General features: G+C 40.2%; 1 protein-coding gene across 1 annotated transcript in view; it reads right to left on the reverse strand.

Moving 5' to 3' along the window:
* LOC123512157 (electron transfer flavoprotein subunit alpha, mitochondrial-like) overlaps positions 1-27324 on the reverse strand; it is a 200364-nt gene that overhangs the window by 11268 nt on the left and 161772 nt on the right. The window lies entirely within an intron of this gene.

Genomic DNA, 27324 nt, shown 5'->3' on the forward strand with positions numbered 1-27324 from the left:
GTGATAGTACAATTTACACCAGTATTAGGAGTGATCATCCTTACATTGCACGAAATTTACTTTGCATGGTCCCTTTCAGAATGCATCTATCATGCAAACCAAGGACTCCTGTATATATATATATATATATATATATATATATATATATATATATATATATATATATATATATATATATAGATAGATAGATAGATAGATAGATAGATAGATACAAAGGTATTTCTTGATTTATGCATGTTTAGATTATGTGATTTTGAAATAACATGAGGTAAAAAAAAGAAAAAAAAAGTCATTTCTCCCTGTGTGTATATATATATATATATATATATATATATATATATATATATATATATATATATATATATAGATAGATAGATAGATAGATAGATAGATAGATAGATAGATAGATAGATAGATACAAAGGTATTTCTTGATTTATGCATGTTTAGATTATGTGATTTTGAAATAACATGAGGTAAAAAAAAGAAAAAAAAAAGTCATTTCTTCTAATTGTGTGGATTATCTAGAATAACACGATGGTTTAGTTTTGTGATGCAGCCAACAAGTGTCACCAGGTGTTATCACTATGATAAAATGTAGACTAGAATATGCAGCAGAAGAAGGACATCAGAAAACTAGAAAGAATCCAAAGGACCGCTACAAACATGATATTAGAAATAAAGGATCTTTCCTATAAAGAAAGAATAAAGGAAATGGAACGACTAACTTTGAAGAATAGATGGGAAAGGGAAGATCTAGTAACAATGTATAAGTTAGTAAACCATATGAAAAAGACAAGACCTGGTATCACTGACAGAGGATTGAGATACACAAACAAGAAGATGAAAGATCATGAAAACTCAGTGTTTCAGGGAACATTGAAAAGTTTAATTTTGCACAAAGGACATTGGACACCTGGAATGGATTGAATGAAGACATTGTAGCAGCAGAAAGTGAGCACAAATTTAAGGAAATGTTAGATAAAAATTAATATGGAGACAGGTCACTATGAGCCCCACTTGAGCCCTGTAATATACAACTAGGTAAGTACACACACACACACACACACACACACACACACACACACACACACACACACACACACACACACACACACACACACTTTAATTGTAAAGAAATAGTGTGGGAAGACTACGGAGTGGTGAACGGTGGTGAGTGGGCAGAGGAATTGTGAAAGGTAGCAACAAATAACTTGATGACACAGTGGGTGAGATCACCAACAAGGTGCAGGGGACAAGATGTTGCAGCAAGGTTGGATTTGGTATTTACCAGGGCATCTCTAAAAGAGGAAATTGAACATAAATGTCCCTTGGGAGAAGCGATCATGATGTCCTAAGCTTTGAGCTGGATACGGAATTAAGCACGAATAAGATTGTGGAGCAGGGAGGAAAAATTAAATTATATTAGGGCAAATTATAACCATATAAGGGAGTTCTTTAATTAAATTGACTGGTCCGTGGTATACCAGGAAAGGGATATGCAATTGAAATACAATAAATTTATGGATTTGTATAACTCTGCTGTGAAAAAGTTTGTGCCATATTACAGAAAGAGGACTTTATATAATAAACAGTGGTTTAATAGAAATTGTGAAGAAGCAAAAAAGAACAAAGAAAAGGCATGGAAGAAACTTAAGAAAAACAGTGATGTATTATCAAGAGATGTTTACAAAACAGCAAGGAATAGATATGTTGAAGTAAGGAGAACAGCACAGGAGGAATATGAACAGAGGGTGGTGGAAAACTGTGATAGTGACCCAAAAATGTTTTACAAATTCATAAATGGAAAACTAAATATAAGGGAGGCAATAGTAAAGGTAAAAAACGGGGAAGAAGTATATGAGGATGCTGGAGATATAGCTGAAATTTTGAACGACAACTTTTGCGAAGTGTTTACAAAGGAGGAGCATTTTATGGGAGGAAGACCTACGAAAATAAAGCAAATTCAGGACATCATGGTTACTAAGGAAGATGTAAGGAAAATTATAAGCAATCTGGATATTAATAAATCAATGGGGCCTGATGGCATATCTGGGAGGTTGCTAGATGAATGTAAGGATCAATTGTTGAACCCCGTATTTGATATTGTGGAAACCTCCATACGAACAGGATTAGTCCCAAAAGAGTGGAAAAGAGCTGACATTGTGCCTATATACAAGAATGGTAGTAGAATGGAACCGCTAAATTATAGACCAGTATCATTGACTAGTATATTGTGCAAGGTATGTGAAGAAGTAATTAAAGCTAAGTGGAGTGAGTATCTAGAAAGTGAAAACATTCTGAGTGAAAGACAGTTTGGTTTCAGAAAAGGAAGATCGTGTATCCAATTTATTATGTTTTATTCAAGAGTGACTGACATACTACAACATAGAGAGGGATGGGTGGATGCTATCTACCTGGACTTGAGAAAGGCCTTTGATAAAGTACCACACAATAGACTGATGTGGAAACTAAAGAAAATTGGAGGAGTAAATGATAAACTAGCAAAATGGATGGAAAATTACTTAGTGGGAAGAGAAATGAGAACAGTGGTGAGAGAAAGGAAGTCCGAGTGGAAGAAGGTAACCAGTGGAGTTCCACAAGGGTCAGTGCTTGGTCCCATCATGTTTTTGATTTATGTTAATGATATGCCAGTAGGAATTGACAGTTACATGAACATGTTTGCGGATGATACTAAAATTATGAGGAGAGTAAGGAGTGGCAGATGGAATTTAATATAGACAAGACCCATGTTATGAAAATGGGAAGAAGTAGATACAGACCAAACTGGGATTACAGGCTGGGTGATGAGAAAATTAAAGAGACCAATGAGGAGAAAGACTTAGGAGTAACCGTGCAAAACACTTTGTCACCGGAGAAACACATTAACAAAATTTTTGGAAAACATATAACATGCTTCAAAATATTGGCCTTGCATTCCACTACCTAGATGAAGGAATGATGAAGAAGATATTATGTACCTTAATAAGACCCCAGTTAGAATATGCAGCTTGGGTCTGGTCACCGCATATGAAGAAAAATGTGAAGAAAGTAGAAAGGGTACAGAGGCTGGCAACAAGGATGGTACCAGGACTCAGGGAATTAGACTATGAGGAAAGACTGAGGAAGCTGGGGCTGACCACATTAGAAGAGAGAAGAACAAGAGGAGACATGATAGCTATGTATAAATTGGTGAACAAGATTGATATACTGGACAGAGAGTTGATAAAGGTGACCACAAGTAATCATCTACGAGGACATGGAAAAAAGCTAATAAAAGACATCTGTCTAAATGACGTGAGAAAATACAGTTTCCCGCATCGTAGCATTGATAAGTGGAATAAACTGAGCAGTGATGTCGTTGATGCAGTGTGTGTCAATCAGATGAAAGAGAGATATGACAGGAATGGACAAGGAGACAGGACACAGAGAGCTTAGTTCGTGCCCTGTAATACACAAATAGGTAAATACAAATAGGTAAATACACACACACACACACACACGTGTGTGTGGACACACAGGACTGAGACCACAACACCCTCCACACACCAGGAAAGTGAGGCTACAACCCCTCAAGTTACAACCCGTACCTATTTACTGCTAGGTGAACAGGAGCCACACATTAAGAGGCTTGCCCATTTGCCTCGCCGCGCTGGGACTCGAACCCGGCCTTCGATTGTGGTCGTGCTAAACACTACACTGTGTGTGTGTGTGTGTGTGTGTGTGTGTGTGTGTGTGTGTGTGTGTGTGTGTGTGTGTGTGTGTGTGTGTGTATTTACCTAGTTGTAGTTTTACAGGGCCTGGGCTTTATGCTCGTGTGGCCCCGTCTCCATATCTACACTTATCCAATCTAACTTTAAAAGTATGCACACTTGTTGCAGACACTACTTCTTCATTTAAACTGTTCCACGTCTCAATACATCTCTGTGGTAAACTATATTTTTTAATATCTCTCAGACATCTTCCTTTTCTCAGCTTTTTATGATGCGATCTTGTGCTTCGGATGTCATATTCTTCTCTCAGGATGTTTCTCATTATCCACTTGGTCCATTCCGTTGATCAATTTATAAACTTGTATCAGGTCTCCTCTCTCCCTTCTTTGTTCCAGGGTTGGTAGATCCATAGCCTTTAGTCTCTCCTCATATGTCATCCCTTCAAATTCTGGAACCATTCTTGTAGCTATTTTTTGTAGCCTCTCCAATTTCCTTATGTGTTTCTTTTTATGAGGGGTCCACACTACTCCTGCATATTCCAATCTGGGTCTTACTATAGTACTTATCAATTTCTTCATCATTTCTTTGTCCATGTAGTGAAACGCTACTCCAATATTCCTTAGCAAATTATATGTTTCTCTAAAAATTCCATCAATATGGCTTACTGGTTGATTGTTTTCTTCCATCGTCACTCCTAAGTCCTTTCCCTTTTTAACTTTCTCCAGTTCTACTCCATCTCCCATCTTATAGATTCCCACAGGTCATCTTTCACTCTTTCCCATTTCCATGACATGGCTTTTGTTCACATTGAATTCCATTTCCCACTTGTTACTCCATTCCCAGATCTCATTTAGGTGTTCTTGCAGTATTTCACAATCCTCTTTTTGCTTTATAACTCTGCACAGTTTCGTATCATCTGCAAACAGATTTATGTAGCTGTTCACTCCTTCTGGCATGTCGTTAATATAAATGAGGAAAAGTATTGGTGTCAATACTGGCCCCTGTGGCACTCCGCTTTCTACTGCTCTCCATTTGGACTTCATATCTTTAACTACCGTCCTTAATTCTCTCCCCCTCAAATAATTTTCTATCCATCTCACTGTGCTTCCTTTTAAGCCACCCTTCTCCTCTAACTTCCATAGTAATCTTGCATGTGGCACTTTGTCAAACGCCTTTTTTAAATCCAAATAAATACAGTCAACCCATCCCTCTCTCTCTTGTACTCTATCAACTATTCTAAAATAGAAACTCAATAAATTAGTTACACATGACCATCTTTTTCTAAAACCATATTGGCTATTTGATATTAATTTGTTGTCTTCAAGGAACTCGATCCATTGTTTCTTTATTATTCTTTCACACATCTTGCATATTACACTAGTTAGTGATACTGGTCTGTAATTTAACAGTTCTTCCTTCCTTCCACTCTTATATATGGGAACCACCTCAGCTCTTTTCCATTCTAGTGGTACTGTTCCATTTTCTATTGAGCATTTTATGATGTATATAGGACTTGCTAGTTCTTCCCTACAATCTTTCAATATTTTGCCTGAGACTTCATCTGGTCCCATTGCCTTCTCTTCATCCAGTTCCTTCATTAACTCTTTTATTTCAAGCTTGGTTACTTTAATCTCTTTCATATAGATTGTCTGTCTATTACCCTGTGGCCTTGCAAATTTGGATTCCTTAGTAAAGACCTCCTGGAATTTTTTATTTAATAGTTCTGCCATACTTTTTGGGTCTTTCACCATCCTGTTCTCTCCTTTTAACCTTTCTATTGTTTCTTTTTGCCTAATTTTTCCATTTATGAATCTATAAAACAATTTTGGCTGCTCCTTACATTTTTTGACAATGTCCTTTTCAAAGTTCTTTTCCTCTTCCTTCTTCACCTTAACATATTCATTTCTCGCTGCCTTGAAGTTTTCCTTATCTGCTGAATTTCTATTTCTCCTCCACCTTTTCCATGCTCCATCTCTTTTCTCCTTTGCCCTAGCACACCTTGCATTAAACCAATCTTTCTTTCCTTCTTCTTTAGGTATATATTTCGGGACATATTCTCTGATTCCTGTTTTGTATATTTCCAAAAATGCTATATTTCTCTTGCATTGTCTCTGAGTTTTCCATCTCCTCCCAGTCTACGTTTTTAAAATAGTTCTTGAGATTCTCAATATCAGCCTTTCTGTAATTTAATCGGTCTCCTTTGTATGAATCGTCTCTATCTTCCTTTCCGTCTTCTATATCTATTTATATCTTATATCATCATTCATTTGCATATCCCTTGTAAAAACTAGGTCCAATCTCGCTGGCTCGTCGTTTCCTCTGAATCTTGTGCATTCCTTTACTCTCTGGTCCATCATATTGTCTATCATTAGGTTCAAGAATCTCTCTCCTCAGGCTTCTTCCCCCATACCACTTTCATAATTTTCCCAGTTCACTTCTTTACAGTTGAAATCTCCTACTAATATCACTCTTTTCCTTTCCTTAACGATTCTTGTTAGACTCATTATGTCATCTATCATGTCTTTATATTCTTGATTGTTCCATGAATTTGTTTTTGGTGGCACATATGTTACAATGATTGTTAACTCTTTTTTATTAATATGCATCTTAACATACAATACTTCTGCTTTTCCTTCCCCACATTCCACTTGGTTTATCACTATCTCCTTCCTTAACATAATCATGACTCCTCCTCCTTTACCCACTCTGTCTCTTCTCCATACATTATACCTATTATCCAAGTCTATTTTGATTGCCTTATTTAGTTTTGTTTCAGCTAGGCATACAATATCTGGATTTTCTTTCTTTATATAATCTCTTAATTCTAGTTTACTTGATAAAACCCCGTCTATGTTCGTATACATCATTTTTAGTCTTTTGCCTTTATCATTTTTAGTTAAACTTGTTCCACTTTTTTCTCTTCCTTCTCGTTTATATACCATTTCCTTATCCTGTCTCCTAGAATTCTCCAAAAAAATGCCTTCTTCTCCTCTTCTGACTTTTCATTATTCTTTTCCCTTACTGCTGCTGCCAGTTCATTGTATCTCTTCCTTTCTATTTTTCTTTATATAGATATCCTTGCAGCCTTCTGTTTCTCTTAAGTTTTGTTGTTCTATATAATATTTCTTCTGTTGCTGCTTGTGATTTTAGTAGTATTTTAATTGTTCTCATTTTTCCTTCTTGATATGGTCCCATTCTGTTTATTTCTTCTACTTCCTCTTCCAAGTTCTGCCTATCTTCGTCGTTTAGATTCTTCAGTAGGTCTTTGACTGATTTCATTTCTTCTTTTTCTCTTTTTGGTCTATATTTTATATTTTTTTCTTTTATTCCAAATACGACTACACTCTTCTTTTTTTCTGCAATTTCTCTAACTAAATATTCTTTTGTCTTGAAGACTCCTATCATTTTGCTTGTCATATTTTCTTCTTTTTCTTTAAGTTGTTTTTGAATCACCTCCTGAAAATCAGCCTTATCTTTCTTATCTTGGACTCTCCATGCTTGTACTTCTTTTTTAATCACATTCTGCAGTCTTTCCTCTTCCTTTTTTTCTAGCTCTTTCAGCTTCTCTTTTTCTTTCTCGGCTTTACCGAGTCCTTCTAACATCTCCTTCTTGTAGTTAGCTACTTCCTTTTTAAGTTCTTCGTTTTCCACTCTTAGCCTAGCTTCGTTTTCTTCCACTTTTTTTATCCTTTCTCTCAGTTTTATAAACTCTTTTTCCTGTTCTCCATTCTCTTTCATTTCCATATTCTCCTTTATCAATTTATCTAGTTTATATTCAATATTTAAGACTCTCTTAAGTAGTGAAGTATTCGCCGTATCGAAGCCTTCGAATACACGCTCTCCCTCACCAGCATAGTCATCATCAGCTTTCATTCCTTTTCTAATCTCATGCCTGTATTTTGATGGAATCTCTTTTTCACTCATCATTCCTTAATAATGGCACCAATCGCTTTCTGTGTAGTTTTCATTGTTCGCCAGCTGGTTTAATACACAAGTTGGTCCTGCCTATCGCGCTGAACTGTCGCTCTTGTGGAAGCTCTATTGAAAAAAATATATATACTGATATTCATGCCTACATACCTCATAATATAAACGTTTGGCTATTTATATATGTGTCTGATTGAAAATGACATAAAAATATGTAAATATATGTTCCTAATGGTGCAAAGTATGGATGTACCAGTGTCCCATCAAAATATTTTTTGTAAGTCTAGTAGTACATATATACTTTATCACAAAATTGTCAGTTTCTGCATAGGATAATGCTCCACTCAAAAAGCGTAGAGTAAATATCACTGAGTAGCATTTATAAAAAAAACTATTTTCGGAGTCTGTGCCGAAATAACCTGGCCAACATTACCGAAACCGAATTTTCCTAACTGAATCACAACAAGCGAACTTGGTATGCCTTTTGAACTCAGAAAGTTTCTCAGAGTTGGCACTGTCCATTTTCTAAGTTCATCCTCACTAATATCCATAGTATTATCCATAGTGAAGTCGTTGTGTAGTGAATGTGGCGATGGCTCTTAACACGCTAGATTTGTTTATGTTTCGATAGAACAATCTCGGTGCATGTCAGACAATATCCTCTATACTGTTAATTTCTTAAGACTATTAATTGTTGTGATTTTCTGTATGAATATAATTTATATTAATTTTTATGGAAAGAAAAAGGCATTAAAACTACGCTTTACCTATTAATGATCTTTTCTATTTTTTGTCCCAGAAATGGAGATGGTAAAGAAGAGCGCTCGACATATATATAAACATTTCCACTTTTTTTTAGCTTATATGCCACGAGTACATTCTTAGAAAGATTATAACTATTTTATTAAACCATTTAATATTTACATAACGTGCAGAAAAGTACGTTCCAGTTGACCAACTTGCTGTGAAATAATTAACCCATCTGGCGGTTGAAGGCACCTACATAGCAGATTGCGATCGGTCCCATTGATTGCACTGTAAAAAACTATACAACAGGTATGTAGTGAAGATCAGCTGATTGTCGGAACGGCGCCAATGCGTCCTTCCTCGACTGCGTCTCTTGTGTGTGTGTATTTACCTAGTTGTAGTTTTACAGGGCCTGGGCTTTATGCTCGTGTGGTCTCGTCTCCATATCTACACTTATCCAATTTTTCTTTAAAACTATGTACACTCTTTGCTGACACCACTTCCTCACTCAAACTGTTCCAAGTCTCAACACATCTTTGCGGGAAACTAAATTGTTTAACATCTCTCAGACATCGTCCCTTCCTTAGTTTCTTACTATGCAATCTTGTGCTTCTAAAGTCATATTCTTCTCCCAGGATCCATTTCTCATTATCCACTTCATCCACTCCGTTAATCAATTTATAAACTTGTATCAGATCCTCTCTCTCTTCTCTGCTCCAAGGTTGGTAGATCCATAGCCTTTAGTCTCCTGATATGTCATCCCTTTAAATTCTGGAACCATTCTTGTAGCCATTTTTTGTAGTCTCTCTAATTTTCTTATGTGTTTCTTTTTATGGGGATTCCACACAACTCCTGCATATTCCAATCTAGGTCTTATTTTAGTACTTATCAATTTCTTCATCATTTCCTTGTCTATATAGTGAAATGCTATTCCAATATTCCTTAGCAAATTATATGTCTCTGAAAATTCTATCAATATGGCTTACCGGTTGATTATTTTCTTCCATTGTCACTCCCAAGTCCTTTTCCTTTTTTACTTTTTCTAGTTCTACTCCATCTCCCATCTTATATATTCACACTGGTCATCTTTCACTCTTTCCCATTTCCATGACATGGCTTTTATCCACATTGAATTCCATCTCCAATTTTTTGCTCCATTTCCAGATCTTGTTTAAGTTTTCCTGTAGTATTTCACAATCCTCTTTTTGTTTAATGACTCTGCACAGTTTCGCATCGTCCGCAAACAGATTTATGTAGCTGTTCACTCCCTCTGCCATGTCAGTATTGGCGCCAATACTGACTCCTGTGGCACTCCGCTGTCTACTGTTCTCCGCTTGGACTTCATATCTTTAACTATCGTCCTTATTTCTCTCCCCCTTAAGTAATTCTTTATCCATCTCAATGTGCTTCCTTTTAAGCCACCCTTCTCCTCTAAGTTCCATAGTAATCTTTCATGTGGCACTTTATCAAATGCCTTTTTTAGATCTAAATAAATACAGTTAACCCATCCCTCTCTCTCTTGTACTTTATCAACTATTTGTGGACTGACGGAGTGTTGTTGGCTCACTACCGCTCGTTTGTGGTTAAATTAAGGTAGTTTACCCCCCAGACTGACGTGGCTCTTGCCGGCAGCTATGAGAGGAGGTGACGTTTTCCAGGCTAGCCAGCGCAGCGGCAGACGGACACCAGCCGCCATACACACCACTACCCCTGTTCTGTCCAGCGAAGATTGTGTGCGAGGTCGTGCCGCAGGGGAGGCACGAGCGACGGGATCAAGCACGAGGAGCCAGTGTGGGCGAGTTGTGGGCCCTTACGAGTGCATGGGACTCCCTACATGTGTTGCCGCCATGCCAGTGGAGGAGACGGCCATGAGAGGAGGGAGACACGACGTTGGAGACGTGTGATCACCAAGACTGTGGTGCCTGCTGTGCTGCTAGTTCTGTGCTCTGTAAATAAACTGCAATTGGGAGAACAGTGTTTCGAGTTATGCCCTGCCACAAGCTATCTAGGCATTATGGCAGACCAGCCCTCCCTTGATCTGAGACTGATACCGGAGTACGACGGGTCAGGCGCGCAGTCAGTGGTGGAATGGATAGAAAAGCTCGAGCTCATCTGTAAGCTGCGCAACGTCAGTGATGTGGCCAGTGTTATCCCTCTGCGTCTGTCGGGAGGTGCATTCGCCGTATACTTGCAGCTTGCAGAGGCGGACAGGAAGAAAGTTGAGAAGATCAAGGCGGCGCTTGTGGGCGCTTTTGCCGTGGATTCGTATATTGCATACGAACAGTTCATCTGCTGGAAACTACAAGCTGGTGAGAGTCCGGATGTGTTTTTGGCGGAGTTACGCCGCCTGGCATCACTGTTCGGAGGCATGTCCGAGAAGGGACTCGCCTGTGCTTTCGTCGCTGGTCTTCCGGAAGGCATCAGGCGACTTCTGAGAGTGGGCTCGCGGATGGAGACACTTGACCTGCCTCAAATCCTGGCGCGGACGAGGGCAGTGGTCCATGACGACGGTGCCGGTGGTGTCCATGAAGTATGTTTCGGTGCCAGGGCTGGGAATACGAACATTGGCCCAGATCAACGGTGTTTCGTCTGCAATGGTGTGAACCACTTTGCCAGAGACTGCTTGGTTCGTCAAGACACCTATAGCGGCAGAAGCCAGAGGAGCGCTGGACGCACTTCAAGACGTGGTGTGAGGTGCTACCGCTGTGGTGTCCTGGGCCACATCGCGTTGGCATGCCCGGGAAACGACCGTGGAGGGGAGGCGTCAGCGCCAGCCTCCTCTCTGGACAAGCAGTGAATGAGGCGCTACCCATCGCGGAGGTGTGGCTGGACGGGAACCGGCGCAAAGTACTGGTGGACAGTGGGTGCTCGCGGTGCGTGGCTCACGTCTCGTGCTGCAGCAAGTGGAGGAAAGATGTGGCTATTTTGACCATAAGCGGTGAGGGTACGGGTGTCGTGCGCTTCAATTTGACAGCGGTGCCTCTGTTGACGTAAAAGTGTTTGTGGTGAGTGACAAGCCCCTGGGGTTCCCGTTCGTGTTAGGGATGAACGGTGTTGTGGCGTTGGGGGGAGTTGCTGTCAATGCGCACCGGCAAGTACGGTTTGGTGTCGAGGACGCGCCGATCTGCGCGGCTGCCAGCGCTACCACTGACATACAAGTGGATGAACAGGACTTCAGTGTTGCCTATGATACTGCAAGTAACACCTGGACGGCGGCGTGGAAGTGGTCGGGGGGAGACGAGCCCAGCGTCTTGCTGAACAAGGTGGAGGAGTACGCTGTGCCAAGTGAAATAAGATCGCGGTATGAGGAGGTGGATAAGTGGATAACAGACGGATGGTTGGTGCTGCACGACGAGTACAAGCACGGTCCTGCAAAAGGACTGATTCCTCTTATGGCAGTTGTGCAGCACAACAAAGGAAAGGTGAGGCCTGTTCTTGACTTCAGGGAGCTGAACACTCATATAAACACCTACACGGCAGATTCTGATGTCTGTGCCGACAGACTAAGAGAGTGGCGGAAGCAAGGTAAGAATGTGTCCATCATAGATCTGAAGCATGCCTACTTACAAGTGCACATTCACGAGTCGCTCTGGCCATATCAGACTGTTATGTATAAAGGGCGAAAGTACTGCCTCACACGTCTAGGTTTTGGTCTGAACGTCGCCCCCTTAATAATGAAGACTGTCCTCAGCTCTGCGTTATCACAAGACCCCGACGTGAAACATGGGACTTCGGCCTACACTGATGACGTCTACGTTAACGAGGACATCGTCACGGCTCGTCGGGTGGCGGAGCACCTTCATCGCTACAGCCTAACCACCAAGGCTTATGAGCGCGTTACAGAGGGCGCTCGAGTGCTGGGCCTGAGGGTTTGGGGAGAGAGTGGCATGCTGCTCTGGGGACGTGATGGCAAGGTGAGTGGTGTGCCTACCCGCCTGACGTGGCGAACAGCTTTTTCTTACTGCGGCAAGTTAACTGGCCATTTTCCAGTGTGTGGGTGGCTGAGAGTGGCAGCGGCCTACGTGAAAAGAAGAGCTAACGCGGCTACGCACACCTGGGATGACATCATCGTCGATGCCGGCCTGCGAAGTATCCTGGAGGAAATAGCAGGGAAGGTACTGAAGGACGACCCTGTTCGAGGAAGATGGGATGTAGGAGGAACAGAGGCAAAAGTGTGGGTGGATGCTAGCTCCTTAGCTATGGGAGCAGCAGTCGAGGTGGAAGGTAAGATCGTCGAAGATGCCTGCTGGTTGCGTCCTGACGGCGCCAGCCACATCAACATGGCTGAACTTGATGCGGTCATCAAAGGACTCAACCTTGCTCTGGCATGGAAGATGAGTAAGGTTGAATTGGTGACTGATTCCTCTACTGTCCACTGCTGGATTAACGACTGCCTCACTGGACGAGCAAGGCTAAAAACAAAAGCTGCCAGCGAGATGCTGATTCGCCGACGACTCGAGATCGTGATGTCTCTGGTTAAGGAGTGCGGACTCGTACTCACAGTGTCTCTGGTGCCCTCAAGCGAGAACAAGGCAGATGTCCTCACCCGCGTGCCACAGCGATGGTTAAGGACGTCCGCGGCCAACGTCATGGAACCACCGCCAGTGTGTGCGGCAGCTGTCGAAACGCCCTTGACCAATTAGTGACAGACATCCACCATTCCGTGGCCACCCTGGGGTAAGAAAACGCTGTACTTTGTAAAACGAGTCAACGCGGCAGTGACGAAAGGACAGGTGCGTGCTGTTGTCGCTTCCTGCCAGATATGCCAGTCTATAGACCCAGCGCCAGTGAAGTGGAGTAAAGGCAACCTGTCGGTGGAGGGCATCTGGCAGCGGGTTGGGATGGATATCACGCACTGTAGAGGAAGGTCATATCTCACGCTCATCGACTGCGGGCCTTCTCGCTTCACCATCTGGCGCCCGCTGAGGCTACAAACGAGCGATAACATCATCGAGCAGTTGGAAGCAGTTTTCTGTGAGCGCGGGGCTCCGGACGAGATTCTGACTGACAATGACACCACCTTCCGCAGCAAGTTGTTCGCTCAGTTTGTCTTGCGTTGGAACGTGAATATGCACTTCCAGGGAGCGTATTCACCGTCTGGAAATGGTGTCGTTGAGAGGTGTCACAGGACAGTGAAGGTCATCGCGGCAAGAAAAGGATGCTCCATAGCAGAAGCGGTGTACCTCTACAACATCATGCCCGGGGATGACTGCTCGCCTACCTCTGCGCCTGCGAACACGTTGTACGGGTATTCGGTGAGAGTGCGGGGAGAAGACGCGAGCAGAAGCAACCCTGCAGTAGAAAACAACCCTCACCATGTAGGAGAAGAAATTTGGGTAAAGCCTCCCGGCGTGCGCTGCGACAAGCAATACAAAGAGGGCGTCGTGACTGGAGTGGTATCGGATCAAGTCGCCGAAGTTGATGGTACACCTCGTCACGTTCGTGATCTGCGACATCGTGTTTCACCACCAAGACACCAGGACAGAGTAGTAGGCAACTCGGACAATAACTGCGAGGATCTGGTGGTTACGTTTCCTACTCCAGAAGAGCAGCGTGAGGAGGAGGACCCGGAGAGAAACGGTGAAGATGTTGGGAGTATGGTGCTGAGGCGTTCTGCTAGAATCAAACAATCTACCAGGTGTCTGCTGTGTGATTGAGGGCTTGTGGGAGATGGTGACTGAGTGCCTGGGTGATTTAGATATCAGGGGGGAGTGTGGACTGACGGAGTGTTGTTGGCTCACTACCGCTCGTTTGTGGTTAAATTAAGGTAGTTTACCCCCCAGACTGACGTGGCTCTTGCCGGCAGTTATGAGAGGAGGCGACGTTTTCCAGGTTAGCCAGCGCAGCCTGCGGCAGACGGACACCAGCCGCCATACACACCACTACCCCTGTTCTGTCCAGCGAAGATTGTGTGCGAGGTCGTGCCGCAGGGGAGGCACGAGCGACGGGATCAAGCACGAGGAGCCAGTGTGGGCGAGTTGTGGGCCCTTACGAGTGCGTGGGACTCCCTACATGTGTTGCCGCCGTGCCAGTGGAGGAGACGGCCATGAGAGGAGGGAGACACGACGCTGGAAACGTGTGATCACCAAGACTGTGGTGCCTGCTGTGCTGCTAGTTCTGTGCTCTGTAAATAAACTGCAATTGGGAGAACAGTGTTTCGAGTTACGCCCTGCCACACTATTCTAGAGTAGAAACTCAATAAATTTGTTACACATGACCGACCTTTTCTAAAACCAAATTGGCTATTTGATAATATTTTGTTGTCTTCAAGAAACTCAAACCATTGCTTCTTTATTACTTTTCACACATCTTGCATATTACACTAGTTAGTGATACCGGTCTGTAATTTAAAGGTTCTTCCTTCCTTCCGCTCTTATATATGGGAACCACCTCAGCTCTTTTCCACTCCACTGGCACTGTTCTATTTTCAATTGAGCATTTTATGATGTATATTGGACTTTTTTTTTTTTTTTTTTTTTTTTTTTTTTTTACGTAGAGAAGAGGGCCAGCCATGGGCAAAAAAAAGAAAGTTAGAAAAAAGCCCACTTGAGCACTGGCTCTCCAAAGAGTACAAAAAGTGCCAAAACCGTCAGCCAGAATTAGGGGAGCAAATGCCTCGATACCTCCCTCTTAAAAGAAGACAAGTTGTAGGAATTTGGAAATACAGATGCAGGGAGGGAGTTCCAGAGTTTACCAGTGAAAGGGATGAATGATTGAGCGTACTGGTTAACTCTTGCATTAGAGAGTTGGACAGAATAGGGATGAGAGGAAGAAGAAAGCCTTGTGCAGTGTGGCCGCAGGAGGATGGGAGGCATGCAGTTAGCAAGATCAGTAGAACAGTTACCATGAAAATAGCGATAAAATATAGAAAGGGATGCAACATTTCGGCAGTGAGAAAGAGACTGAAGACAGTTAGTCAGAGGAGGGGAGTTGATGAGACGAAGAGCTTTCGATTCCACCCTATCAAGCAAAGCTGTGTGACTGGAACTCCCCCAAACATGCGAAGAGTACTCCATACAGGGACGGATAAGGCCCTTATACAGAGTAAGCAGTTGGAGGGGCGAGAAAAACTGGCGGAGACGCCTCAGAACACCTAACTTCAAAGAAGCTGTTTTAGCAAGAGATGAGATGTGAAGTTTCCAGTTAAGATTATGAGCAAAGGACAGACCGAGGATATTCATTGTGGAAGAGGAAGACAGTTGAGTGTCATTGAAGAAGAGGGGATAGTTGTCTGGAAGGTTGTGTCGAGTTGATAGATGGAGGAATTGAGTTTTTGAGGCATTGAAAACTACTAGATTTTCTCTGCCCCAATCAAATTTTAGAAAGATCGGAAGTCAGGCGTTCTGTGGCGTCCCCGTGTGATCTGTTAATTTCCTGAAGGGTTGGACGTCTCTGAAAGAACGTGGAAAGATGTAGGGTGGTATCATCAGCGTAGGAGTGGATAGGGCAAGAAGTTTAGTTAAGAAGGTCATTAATGAATAATAGAAAGAGAGTGGGTGACAGGACAGAACCCTGAGGAACACCACTATTAATAGGTTTAAGAGAAGAACAGTAGCCGTCTACCACAGCAGCAATAGAGCGGTCGGAAAGGAAACATGAGATAAAGTTGCAGAGAGAAGGATAGAAGCCATAAGAGGGCAGTTTTGAAATCAAAGCTTTATGCCAGATTCTATCAAAAGCTTTTGATATGTCTAACGCAACAGCAAAAGTTTCACCGAAATCTCTAAAAGAGGATGACCAAGACTCAGTAAGGAAAGCCAGAAGATCACTAGTAGAGCGACCTTGACGGAAGCTATACTGGCGATTAGACAGAAGATTGTGAAGTGACAGATGTTTGAGAATCTTCCTATTCAGGATAGATTCAAAAACTTTAGACAAGCAAGAGATTAAAGCTATAGGATGGTAGTTTGAGGGGTTAGAACGGTCACCCTTTTTAGGAACAGGCTGAATGTAGGCGAACTTCCAGCAGGAAGGAAAGGTAGAAGTCGATAGACAAAGTTGGAAGAGTTTGGCCAGGCAAGGTGCAAGCACAGAAGCACAGTTTTTGAAAACAATAGGAGGGACCCCATCAGGTCCATAAGCCTTCCGAGGGTTTAGGCCAGCAAGGGCATGGAAAACATCATTACGAAGAATTTTGATTGTAGACATGAAATAGTCAGAGGGAGGAGGAGAGGGAGGGACAAGCCCAGAATTGTCCAAGGTGGAGTTGTGAGCAAAGGTTTGAGAAAAGAGTTCAGCTTTAGAGACAGAAGAGATGGCAGTGGTGCCATCAGGATGAAATAAAGGAGAGAAAGATGAAGAAGTGAAGTTATTTGAGATGTTTTTGGCTAGATGCCAGAAGTCACGAGGAGAGTTTGAGTTTGAAAGATTTTGACATTTCCTATTTATGAAAGAGTGTTTGGCAAGTTGAAGAACAGACTTGGCATGATTCCGGTCAGAGATATAAAGTGCATGAGATTCAGGAGATGGAAGGCTCAAGTACCTTTTGTGGGCAACCTCTCTATCATGTATAGCACGAGAACAGGCTGAGTTAAACCAAGGTTTAGAAGGTTTAGGTTGAGAAAAGAATGAGGAATGTACGCCTCCATGCCAGATACTAACACCTCTGTTATGTGTTCAGCACAAAGAGATGGGTCTCTGACATGGAAGCAATAATCATTCCAGGGAAAATCAACATAATACCTCCTCAGGTCCCCCAACTGGCAGAGGCAAACGCCAGAGGCACCTTCGCTTTGGGGGATCCTGCGGAGGGATTGGAAAAATAGGACAAGATACAGAAATGAGATTGTGATCGGAGGAGCCCAACAGAGATGAAAGGGTGACAGCATAAGCAGAAGGGTTAGAGGTGAGGAAGAGATCAAGAATGTTGGGAGTGTCTCCAAGACGGTCAGGAATACGAGTAGGGTGCTGCCCCAGTTGCTCTAGGTCATGGAGGATAGCAAAGTTGAAGGCTAGTTCACCAGGGTGGTCAGTGAAGGGAGAGGAAAGCCAAAGCTGGTGGTGAACATTGAAATCTCCAAGAATGGAAATCTCAGCAAAAGGGTAGAGGGACAGAATGTGCTCCACTTTAGAAGTTAAGTAGTTGAAGAAATTACTATAGTCATTTTCTTCGACTACTTAACTTCTATATTGTGCTACCCTCTATCACTGCAGTTTCTCAGTATGGACTACTGTAAGTGAAGAAAGGTTAGGACAGCTCAGTGTGCCTACTAGCAAGTTTACGCAATAGGTTATGTCAGGTTATCGAGCTTGGTGTCTTGAGTTCTTTATTCTTAATCAACACGATATCAAAATCATTCTCATCTAGTACAGGCAATCCCTGCTTAACAAATGGGTTACGTTCCTAAAAAAAATGAATTACTAATGAAATACCGCAGTATTTCATGTACCACATTTCCACAAGGCTTTCCATTTTATCCATTGCAGAATCTCAAGTTCAGGTGGTTCTCTTAGCTTGCAAGGAAGATAAGGTCTCACCAGCCTTCTTAATAAAGTCTGCTGACTTGAAAATAGTAGAGACAATAGATGGAGTCAAGCCATGGTGGCGAGCAATGCCATTAGTTTTCTCGCCTCTCTCGCGTTTGTGAATAATATCCAGCTTCACTTCGAGAGTAAGAGACTTCCTGGTCTTCTTAGCAACGCTAGGCGACATTACAGGGATGGTTGCAGGGCGTTCTGGTGACATGTTGAGCGAGGGAAGACGAGCTGCTGCTGGACGCTGCTATTGTTTTGAACTAAGAGCAGGGAAGGGTAGGGGAGTAAGTGGTGTGCATTTTGTCCACAAGAGGTGCTGGTGTATTCAAAAACCTGTTGGCTTTCGTGATACGGCGGGGCTTTCAAACTTGGAAAAAATGACGTGGATAAAATTTTGTTAAAGCGAGTTTGGTGTTTGTTATACAAGCAGATGGTAGTAAAAGGAAACGTTCGTTGTAGCAAAATTTTGTTGTGTGAACGTTTGTTAATGAGGGGTTGCCTGTAGTTAGTAATTCTTCTTGCCTGTCAAGGAGTAGAAGAAGAAAAAAAAAAATAAATAAAAAAAAAAAATAATAATAATAATAAAATAAAATAAATTAATAAATAAAATAAAAAAATTGCAAACTAGCTTTTTATTTTTCCCTGGGGAAGGGGGCAGTCAGGTTACCAGGCAGACATGCACATGCAAATCAATTCACTTTCTGGTCACCACAATGGAAGTACACACTGACATTTCCCCATCTTACTGTGCGTTGTACAGCCACACCAAAGAAAAAAGTCTCTGCATCCAATGATGTTCAATAAATAAGTGGAGCTTGGGGCAATAACTGAAATTAAATGCTGTTTCATCTTACGTTTCTTCTCACCACTCACTATGTTAGATAGGGTATCTCGAGAGGACACAGCAGTAAATATTATGTAAATTACCAGTCTCATTTTTACTTTTATAACCAGCACCTTTACTGTATTTATTTACTTACGGCATAATCACCTGCAGAGACTTTCATATCTCTTGTGTCCACCTTCCACTTTTTTTTTTTTTTTTTTAGCAAAATCATGCATTAAATTTAATAAAACCTGTTATTCCGTTTTCTTTGAATTAACCCTTTCCTTCCGGCAATCGTATATATACGATTGCATCAATGCGTCCATAGCGACGGCGATCATACCCGTAATCAAGAATTTTCGCGCCTCAATTTTGAGCTCCAAGCGCGGTTTCTTGAGTCAGATGGTGAGTGGAAGTGTCTGGCATGTTTCCACATGTAGTGTTGTCACTATAGCTCTGGAAATTTAGCGGTAACTAAACTATATATTTTCCCTTTCTCCGGGCGAAACTTGGCAACTCCAGCGACCCACCGGGTGGAAAGCACCATAATAAGTGTGAAGAGACATCCTGATAACAGCGAAGGATCTCAGATCATAACTCACCATGGAGCAGGACAGAACATATGTATTTAGCAGTGCTTCTGAGTTTGAAGACAGTGACAGAATATTTAGAAGAAGAAACTGAAGAAAGCGAAGACATTAGTGAGGACTCAGAAAGTGAAAAAAAATATTACCTATCATTCTTTCATGTTAATTTTTTCATTATCTTCGATTTTATAATAAAATGGTAGAAGGTAACTTGTCACAGAGAGAGAGAGAGAGAGAGAGAGAGAGAGAGAGAGAGAGAGAGAGAGAGAGAGAGAGAGAGATCAACTAACAGGTTGGCGCATGAAAGTGTGTGTAATTCACCTCGGTCGCCCGCTGGTCACCCAGCCAGTCTTCCCCATTACGTGTGTGTGTGTGTGTGAGAGAGAGAGAGAGAGAGAGAGAGAGAGAGAGAGAGAGAGAGAGAGAGAGAGAGAGAGAGAGAGAGAGAGAGAGAGATAATGTTATTTGCCTCGGTTGCCTGCTGGTCACTCAGCCAGTCTTCCTCATTACGTGTGCGTGTATTTACCTAGTTGTAGTTTTACAGGGCCTGGGCTTTATTCTCGTGTGGCCCCGTCTCCATATCTACACTTATCCAATCTTACTTTAAAAGTATGCACACTCGTTGCAGACACTACTTCTTCATTTAAACTGTTCCATGTCTCAATACATCTTTGCGGGAAACTATATTTTTTAACATCTCTCAGACATCTTCCTTTTCTCAGCTTTTTACTATGCGATCTTGTGCTTCAAATGTCATATTCTTCTCTCAGGATCAGTTTCTCATTATCCACTTGGTCCATTCCGTTGATCAATTTAAAAACTTGTATCAGGTCTCCTCTCTCCCTTCTTTGTTCCAGGGTTGGTAGATCCATAACCTTTAGTCTCTCCTCATATGTCATCCCTTCAAATTCTGGAACCATTCTTGTAGCCATTTTTTGTAGTCTCTCCAATTTCCTTATGTGTTTCTTTTTATAAGGGGTCCACACTACTCCTGCATATTCCAATCTGGGTCTTATTAAATTACTTATCAATTTCTTCATCATTTCTTTGTCCATGTGGTGAAATGCTACTCCAATATTCCTTAGCAAATTATATGTTTCTCTATAAATTCTATCAATATGGCTTACTGGTTGATTGTTTTCTTCCATCGTCACTCCTAAGTCCTTTTCCTTTTTTACTTTCTCCAGTTCTACTCCATCTCCCATCTTATAGATTCCCACGAGTCATCTTTCACTCTTTCCCATTTCCATGACATGGCTTTTGTTCACATTGAATTCCATTTCCCACTTTTTGCTCCATTCCCATATCTTATTTAGGTCTTCTTGCAGTATTTCACAATCCTCTTTTTGCTTTATAACTCTGCACAGTTTCATATCATCTGCAAACATATTTATGTAGTTGTTCACTCCTTCTGGCATGTCGTTAATATAAATGAGGAAAAGTATTGGTGCCAATACTGACCCTTGTGGCACTCCGCTTTCTACTGCTCTCCACTTGGACTTCATATCTTTAACTACCGTCCTTATTTCTCTCCCCCTCAAATAATTTTCTATCCATCTCAATGTGCTTCCTTTTAAGCCACCCTTCTCCTCTAACTTCCATAGTAATCTTGCATGTGGCACTTTGTCAAACGCCTTTTTTAAATCCAAATAAATACAGTCAACCCATCCCTCTCTCTCTTGTACTCTATCAACTATTCTAGAATAGAAACTCTGTAAATTAGTTACACAAGACCGTCTTTTCCTAAAACCAAATTGGCTATTTGATATTAATTTGTTGTCTTCAAGGAACTTGATCCATTGTTTCTTTATTATTCTTTCACACATCTTGCATATTACACTAGTTAGTGATACTGGTCTGTAATTTAAAGGTTCTTCCTTCCTTCCACTCTTATATATGGGAACCACCTCAGCTCTTTTCCATTCTACTGGTACTGTTCCATTTTCTATTGAGCATTTTATGATGTTGTATATAGGACTTGCTAGTTCTTCCCTACATTCTTTCAGTATTCTGCCTGAGACTTCATCTGGTCCCATTGCCTTGTCTTCATCCAGTTCTTTCATTAATTCTTTTATTTCAAGCTTGGTTACTTTAATCTCTTTCATATAGACTGTCTCTCTATTACCCTGTGGCCTTTCAAATTTAGATTCCTTAGTAAAGACCTCCTGGAATTTATTATTTAATATTTCTGCCATAGTTTTTGGGTCTTCCACCTTATATATGGGAACCACCTCAGCTCTTTTCCATTCTACTGGTACTGTTCCATTTTCTATTGAGCATTTTATGATGTTGTATGTAGGACTTGCTAGTTCTTCCCTACATTCTTTCAGTATTCTGCCTGAGACTTCATCTGGTCCCATTGCCTTGTCTTCATCCAGTTCTTTCATTAATTCTTTTATTTCAAGCTTGGTTACTTTAATCTCTTTCATATAGACTGTCTCTCTATTACCCTGTGGCCTTTCAAATTTAGATTCCTTAGTAAAGACCTCCTGGAATTTATTATTTAACAGTTCTGCCATAGTTTTTGGGTCTTCCACCATCCTGTTCTCTCCTTTTAACCTTTCTATTGTTTCTCTTTGTCTAATTTTTCCATTTATGAATCTATAGAACAATTTTGGTTGCTCCTTACATTTTTTGACAATGTCCTTTTCAAAGTTCTTTTCCTCTTCCTTCCTTACCTTAACATATTCATCTCCTGCTGCTTTGAAGTTTCCTTATTTGTTGGATTTCTATTTCTCCTCCATCTTTTCCATGCTCCATCTCTTTTCTCCTTTGCCCTAGCACACCTTGCATTAAACCAATCTTTCTTTCCTTCTTCTTTAGGTCTATATTTTGGGACATATTCCGACTCCTGTTTTATATATTTCCAAAAATAAGTTATACTTATCTTGCATCGTCTCTGAGTTTTCCATCTCCTACCAGTTTACATTTTTAAAATAGTTCCTGAGATTCTCAATATCAGCCTTTCTGTAGTTTAATCGGTCTCCTTTGTATGAATCGTCTCTATCTTCCTTTCCCTCTTCTATATCTATTTCTAATATTACATGGTCACTCTTTCCCAATGGGCACTTATATCTTATATCATCATTCATTTGTATAGCCCTTGTAAAATTAGGTCCAATCTCTCTCGTCTTTCCTCTGAATCTTGTGCATTCCTTTACTCTCTGGTCCATCATATTGTCTATCATTAGGTTTAGAATCATTCTCCCAGGCTTCTTCCCCATACCACTTTCATAATTTTCCCAGTCCACTTCTTTACAGTTGAAATCTCCTACTAATATAACTTTTTTCCTTTCTTTAACGATTCTCATTAGACTCCTTATTGTGTCATCTATCATATCTTTATATTCTTGATTGGTCCATGAATTTGTTTTTGGTGGCACATATGTTACAATGATTGTTAACTCTTTTTTATTAATATGCATCTTAACATACAATACTTTTGCTTTTCCTTCCCCACATTCCACTTGGTTTATCACTATCTCCTTCCTTAACATTATCATGACTCCTCCTCCTCCTTTACCCACTCTCTCTTCTCCATACATTATACCTATTATCCAAGACTATTTTGATTTCCTGATTTAGTTTTGTTTCAGCCAAGCAAACAATATCTGGATTTTCTTTCTTTATGTAATCTCTTAATTCTAATTTACTTGATAAAACCCCGTCTATGTTCGTATACATCATTTTTAGTCTCTTGCCTTTATCATTTTTAGTTAAACTTGTTCCTTTTTTCTCTTCCTTCTCGTTTATATACCATTTCCTTATCCTGTCTCCTAGAATTCTCCAAAAAAATGCCTTTTTTTCCTCTTCTGACCTTTCATTATTTTTTTCCCTTACTGCTGCTGCAAGTTTATTGTATCTCTTCCTTTCCTCCTCATTTCTATTTTCTTTATATAGATATCCTTGCAGCCTTCTGTTTCTCTAAGTTTTGTTGTTCTATATAATATTTCTTCTGTTGCTGCTTGTGATTTTAGTAATATTTTAATTGGTCTCGTTTTTCCTTCTTGATATGGTCCCATTCTGTTTATTTCTTCTACTTCCTCTTCCAAGTTCTGCCTATCTTCGTCGTTTAGATTCTTCAGTAGGTCTTTGACTGATTTCATTTCTTCTTTTCTCTTTTTGGCCTATATTTTATATTTTTTCTTTTATTCCAAATCGACTACACTCTTCTTTTTTCTGCAATTTCTAACTAGATTTTCTTTTGTCTTGAGGACTCCTATCATTTTGTTTGTCATATTTTCTTCTTTTTCTTTAAGTTGTTCTTGAATCACCTCCTGAAAATTGGCCTTATCTTTCTTATCTTGGACTCTCCATGCTTGTACTTCTTTTTTAATCACGTTCTGTCAAATGTGTGTTTGTGTATGTGTATGTGTGTGTGTGTGTGTGTGTGTGTGTGTGTGTATTTGTGTATTTATTTACCTAGTTGTAGTTTTACAGGGCCTGGGCTTTATGCTCGTGTGGTCCCGTCTCCATATCTACACTTATCCAATTTTTCTTTAAAACTATGTACACTCTTTGCTGATACCACTTCCTCACTCAAACTGTTCCAAGTCTCAACACATCTTTTGGAAACTAAATTTTTAACATCTCTCAGACATCGTCCCTTCCTTAGTTTCTTACTATGCGATCTTGTGCTTCTAAAGTCATATTCTTCTCTCAGGATCAGTTTCTCATTATCCACTTCATCCATTCCGTTAATCAATTTATAAACTTGTATCAGATCCCCTCTCTCTTCTCTGCTCCAAGGTTGGTAGATCCATTGCCTTTAGTCTCTCCTCATATGCCATCCCTTTAAATTCTGGAACCATTCTTGTAGCCATTTTTGTAGTCTCTCTAATTTTCTTATGTGTTTCTTTTATGGGAGTCCACACAACTCCTGCATATTCCAATCTAGGTCTTATTTTAGTACTTATCAATTTCTTCATCATTTCCTTGTCCATATAGTGAAATGCTATTCCAATATTCCTTAGCAAATTATATGTCTCTCTGAAAATTCTATCAATATGGCTAACCGGTTGATTATTTTCTTCCATTGTCACTCCCAAGTCCTTTTCCTTTTTTACTTTTTCTAGTTCTACTCCATCTCCCATCTTATAGATTCCCACTGGTCGTCTTTCACTTTTTCCCATTTCCATGACATGGCTTTTGTCCACATTGAATTCCATCTCCCATTTTTTGCTCCATTTCCAGATCTTGTTTAAGTCTTCCTGTAGTATTTCACAATCCTCTTTTGTTTAATGACTCTGCACAGTTTCGCATCGTCCGCAAACAGATTTATGTAGCTGTTCACTCCCTCTGGCATGTCATTTATATATACGAGAAAAAGTATTGGTGCCAATACTGACCCTGTGGCACTCCGCTGTCTACTGTTCTCCACTTGGACTTCATATCTTTAACTATCGTCCTTATTTCTCTCCCTTAAGTAATTCTTCATCCATCTCAATGTGCTTCCTTTTAAGCCACCCTTCTCCTCTAACTTCCATAGTAATCTTTCATGTGGCACTTTATCAAAAGCCTTTTTTAGATCTAAATAAATACAGTCAACCCATCCTCTCTCTCTTGTACTTTATCAACTATTCTAGAGTAGAAACTCAATAAATTTGTCACACATGACCGACCTTTTCTAAAACCAAATTGGCTATTTGATAATATTTTGTTGTCTTCAAGAAACTCGATCCATTGCTTCTTTATTACTTTTTCACACATCTTGCATATTACACTAGTTAGTGATACCGGTCTGTAATTTAAAGGTTCTTCCTTCCTTCCGCTCTTATATATGGGAACCACCTCAGCTCTTTTCCACTCCACTGGCACTGTTCCATTTTCTATTGAGCATTTTATGATGTTGTATATTGGACTTGCTAGTTCTTCCCTACATTCTTTCAGTATTCTGCCTGAGACTTCATCCGGTCCCATTGCCTTTTCCTCATCCAATTCCGTCATCAACTTTTTATTTCAAGCTTGGTTACTTTAATCTCCTTCATATAAACAGTCTCTATTACCCTGTGGTCTTTCAAATTTGGATTCCTTAGTAAAGACCTCATGAAATTTACTATTTAACAGTTCTGCCATACTTTTGGGTCTTCCACCATTCCGTTTTCTCCTTTTAACCTTTCTATTGTTTCTTTTTGTCTTATTTTTCCATTTATGAATCTGTAGAACAATTTTGGTTGTTCCTTACATTTTTTGACAATGTCCTTTTCATAGTTCTTTTCTTCTTCCTTTCTCACCTTAGCATATTCATTTCTTGCTGTTTTGAAGTTTTCCTTATTTTCTGGATTTCTGTTTCTTCTCCACCTTTTCCATGCTCCATCTCGTTTCTCCTTTGCCCTAGCACATCTTGCATTAAACCAATCTTTCTTTCCTTCTTCTTTAGGTCTATATTTCGGAACATATTCCTTGACCCCAGTTTTGTATATTTCCAAAAATAAGTTATATTTCTCTTGAACCGTTAATGAGTTTTCCATCTCCTCCCAGTTTACGTTTTAAAATAGTTCTTGAGATTCTCAATATCAGCCTTTCTGTAATTTAATCGGTCTCCTTTGTATGATTCATCTCTATCTTCCTTTCCTTCTTCTATATCCATCTCTAATATTACATGGTCACTCTTTCCCAATGGGCACTTGTATCTTATATCATCGTTAATTGGTATATCCCTTGTAAAAACTAGGTCTAATCTTGCCGGCTCATCGTTTCCTCTGAATCTTGTGTTTTCCTTTACTCTTTGGACCATCAAATTATCTATCATTAGGTTCAGGAATCTATCTCCCAGGCATCTTCCCCATACCACTTTCATAATTTTCCCAGTCTACCTCCTTACAGTTGAAATCTCCTATCAATATCACTTTTCTCCTTTCCTTAATGATTCTTGTAAGACTCCTTATTGTGTCATCTATCATGTCTCTATATTCTTGGTTAGTCCATGAGTTTGTTTTGGTGGCACATATGTTCCAATGATTGTTAACTCCTTTTGTTAATATGCATCTTAACATACAGTATTTCTGATTTTCCTTCCCCAAACTCCACTTGATTTACCACTATCTCCTTCCTTAACATCATCATGACTCCTCCTCCTTTACCCACTCTGTCTCTCCTCCATATATTATACCTTTTATCTATGTCTATTTTTATTGCCTCATTTAACTTTGTTTCCACCAGGCATACAATATCTGGTTCTTCTTTCTTTATGTAATCTCTTAATTCTAATTTACTAGATAAAATCCCATCTATGTTTGTATACATCATTTTTAATCTCTTGTTCTTATCATTTTTAGTTAAACTTGCTCCATTCTTTTCTCTTCTTTCTCTTTTATATACCATTTCCTTATCCTGTCTCCTATAATTCTCCAAAAATGCCTTCTTCTCCTCCTCTGACCTTTCATTATTTTTTCTCTTGCTTCTGCCACCAGTTCATTGTGTCTCTTCCTTTCCTCCTCGTTTCTATTTTTTTTCTATATATATATATATATATATATATATATATATATATATATATATATATATATATATATATATATATCTTTGCAACCTTCTGTTTCTCTGAGTTTCGTTTTTCTATATAGTACTTCTTCTGCTGCTGCTTGTGATTTTAGTAATATCTTAATTGGTCTCACTGTTCCTTCTTGATATGGTCCCATTCTATGGATTTCTTCTACTTCCTCTTCTAAGTTCTGTCTATCCTCGTCATTCAGATGTTTTAGTAGGTCTTTTACTGATTTCATTTCGTCTTTTTCCCTTCTTGGTCTATATTTAACATTTTTTCTTTCAGTCCAAAAATAATTACACTCTTCTTTTTTCCGCAATTTCTCTTACTAAATTTTCTTTTTCTTGAGGACTCCTATCATTTTGCTTGTCATATTTTCATCTCTTTCTTTTAACTGTTCTTGAAATACTTCTTGAAATGATTCCTTGTCTTTCTTATCTTGGATTCTCCATGCTTGTACTTCTTTTTTAATCACGTCTTGTACTCTTTCTTCTTCTTTGTTAACTAGATCTTTTAGCTTTTATTTTTCTTTCTCGGCTTTACCGAGTCCTTCTTCCATCAATTT

This window comes from Portunus trituberculatus, chromosome 33 (assembly GCF_017591435.1).
Source record: "Portunus trituberculatus isolate SZX2019 chromosome 33, ASM1759143v1, whole genome shotgun sequence".
In the NCBI taxonomy this organism is placed as follows: Eukaryota; Metazoa; Arthropoda; class Malacostraca; order Decapoda; family Portunidae; genus Portunus; species Portunus trituberculatus.